General features: G+C 40.9%; 1 pseudogene; it reads left to right on the top strand.

Moving 5' to 3' along the window:
• The first annotated feature begins 65 nt into the window (after window positions 1–65).
• LOC119345185 lies at window positions 66–2,646 on the top strand (annotated as a pseudogene).
• The last annotated feature ends 752 nt before the right edge of the window (window positions 2,647–3,398 follow it).

Here is a 3,398-nt window from a genome sequence, read left to right as displayed (position 1 = left end):
AGTGCCTCAAATTTTGCCGAATATTGGTTCCAATGTTGCCCTATCATGCCATGTACTGATCTCAGTGGAGTCTGTTGCAATCGCTCGGAAACTCACTGCCGGGGACCGCGACGAGGAGCTGCTCCTCTGCGACAGTGTGACCGCGGCCGGCACACCTTCTGCCTCCGCCCCATCCTCCCCGCCGCCCCGTTGGGCTACTGGCTCTACCCTGACTGCGGCCAGACCTCCATCATCTGTGCGTCCCTCTGCTGCCGCTCGATCTCGCCATTCCCGCTCCCCCCCTTTGTGTTTGCACGCACTCGCTTGCCATGAATTTCATCTTATCTCATCCGCTTATTGATTGAATTTCTGTCAGGTTTCCCGTTGAAGCAGAGCAAGAGCATGGATTTCTTCCGGATCGAGAAGAGCGCGGAGGGCGGCGCCGTCGGGCCGGCAAAGTTAGGGCTTTCTCAGGGTAATTTTCTTATCTCTGAAATTTTGAGTCGCATGGATTTCGTTCATCGTATGACTTAAGCTAGGGAGTCTGCGATGAGGAATCATTGCGCAATCGTTACACATACTGCATTACCATCTGCTGATGATGCAAATAATTCATAAGGTGCAAATAGTTCATCTGAAATACTATGATTGATTCGTTCATTGTACTCTATGTGGGTGTTGTGTGTTGATTCATTTGTCTATTCGTTCTTTGATTGTTTTGTTTTGCTATGCTGGCCAGTCTGACACTGTAGTATCCTGCATATGTCGGTGTCACAGTGGATTAGAATTTCTAGGTAATGAAATATCACCGCAGGAAATGCGCGGGAAAACCATCACTGCTGGAAATATGCGGGAAAGCATTGTTAAAAAAATTTAATTTGATCTTAATAGCACTCTTGTAGTAGGATTGTGTTATTGAAGTAGGTTGGTCAAGTGTGTATGGATTAATTGACTTCCATTGATTTGTACAAATGTATATCAGGATGATTCACAGGGATGCGTCGCATGTATATCCTGTTCATGATCTGACTTGCACTCATTGAGACATAAAAAGCCGCCACCTTTTGAAGTTTATTTAAAATAGGACTGATTACGTGTAGGGTTCACTTCTAATGGGAGACAAAAAATATATCAAAAATATATCTTGTAGGGGTTTTGTTGTATGTCGATTCGTGAATTGTTCTGTTTAGCGTGACTGACCGGTCAATACAGCAGTCTCCTGTATATATTCCAATTTACTGAAATTTCTAGTTTGTTGGGAACACAACAGCTACTTAACCATTCAACTGCATATATCTCCAATCCAATATACTCTCTCTGTCTGAAAATACTTGTCGGAGAAATGGATGTATCTAGACGCATTTTAGTTCTAGATGCATCGAATTTATCCATTTCTTGGACAAGTATTTTCGGACGGAGGGAGTATCTTGTAGGCAGTTGTTGTACGTGAATTGTTCTGTTTTGCGTGACTGACCGGTCAATACAGTGGTATCCTGTTTGTTGGGACACATCAGCTACTTAACCATTCAACTGCATATATCTCCAATCATAGTATCCTGCATATAGCTCACTGCATTTGTTCATTACTTCATACTCCCTCCGTTTCTAAATATTTGTGTTTCGAGAGATTTTAACAAGTGACTACATACGAAGCAAAATGAGTAAATCTATACTCTAAAATATGTCTATATAAATCCGTATGTGGTAGTTCATTTGAAATGTCTAAAAAGACAAATATTTAGGAACGGAGGGAGTACTTGTATACAGATGCTAAGAGGCGAAGGAGGCGATCTCTTGTTATGCACAAGAAGAAGAGGAGGCTACTGCCATTTGTGCCCACTGAGATAGAGTTCGAAGGCTTGAACAGATGGCTTCTGCAGCCACTGCATTGACATCTTCGAAAATGGAGTTCAGCAATGAGCTGACTTATGTGCTAAGTATGGCCTCTATATCTGCCAATCAAGCAAAACTGAAGGAAGGTGGTATGCAGGTTAGCAAATTTTTACTTTAAACAGTATAATGCATTTTTGATCTCTTGGCGCCTAACGATACACTTGTTGACTTTCAAGGTTCTTTCAAAAGAGTACAAAGAAACCATTGAATTTTGCAGAAGCATGCTGAAAAGAGGAGAATGCCCTCCACTTCTGGTGGTTTTTGATTCCCATGAGGGGTATATTTTTGGAATTATTCTTCTAACGTTTCTTCGTTTTCCAGTACAGAGGAATTAAACTAGCGCATATTTATTTTCAGTTTCACTGTGCAGGCAGATGCATATATTGAGGATCTGACATTCTTAACTGAATACACTGTGATTATTTAAAGAACAGGGTAAATGATGGCTGTGATAGTATAATGACCCTTCTATCACCAGCGGATCCTTCCCAGAAGCTTGTCATCTACCCTGGCAAACGTGGAAACATTGCCCGCTTTATTAATGGCATCAACAACCACACTCCGTAAGTAGTCGCTGCCTATCCTTATGAATGTACATGTGTTAAGCATTACTTATGCCACTCTAATATTGTCCAATTCCTGCAGTGATCGAAAGAAAAAGCAGAACGTCAAGTGTGTGAGGTACGACATCGATGGCGAGTGCCACGTCTTGCTTGTTGCCTGCCGTGATATAGCTTGTGGTGAGAATCTGTACTATGACTACAACGGGCATGAGTATGTGGAGTTGTAAACATTTATTACGATTTATGATCCGCATACCCAAAAGTGACAATAATTGGGATTCTTTCCGGTGATTACCGTAGTTTGAGGAGTTCATGTATTCACTAATTGTTAATGCTTTGGTCAGGTTCTCTATTAAAAGGAGACCTTAATATCCCTTAGTTTCCATTAGGACCCAGCTGCCACGGGAGGGTAGGACAAAAGATGTCATGCAAGTTCTTTTCCATAAGCACGTATGACTATATACGGAATACATGCCTACATTATATTGATGAATTGGAGCTAGTTCTGTGTCACCCTAGGTTATAACTATTGCATGATGAATGCCATCCGACATAATTATGCATCACTGATCCATTGCCTATGAGATTTTCACATATTGATATTTGCTATGTTACTTTTCCGTTGCCACTGTTACAATTGCTACAAAACTGCTATTGTTACTTTTGCCACTGTTACTGTTACTTCCATACTACATTGCTACTAAATACTTTGCTGCAGATATTAAGTCTTTCAGGTGTGGTTGAATTGACAACTCAGCTGCTAATACTTGAGAATATTCTTTGGCTCCCCTTGTGTTGAATCAATAAATTTGGGTTGAATAATCTACCCTCGAAAACTGTTGCGATCCCCTATACTTGTGGGTTATCATATCACCATCACTTTTACCATCGTTATCTATCTTAGTTTGATCCTTAGTTATTTTGTGATTTAGAAGAATAAAAAGTTTAGCATGATCTAGTTTC

Source organism: Triticum dicoccoides, unplaced genomic scaffold (genome assembly GCF_002162155.2).
Source record: "Triticum dicoccoides isolate Atlit2015 ecotype Zavitan unplaced genomic scaffold, WEW_v2.0 scaffold212919, whole genome shotgun sequence".
Classification (NCBI taxonomy): Eukaryota; Viridiplantae; Streptophyta; class Magnoliopsida; order Poales; family Poaceae; genus Triticum; species Triticum dicoccoides.
Note: the sequence above shows the minus strand (reverse complement) of the source record. Positions and strands in the feature narration are given on the sequence as shown.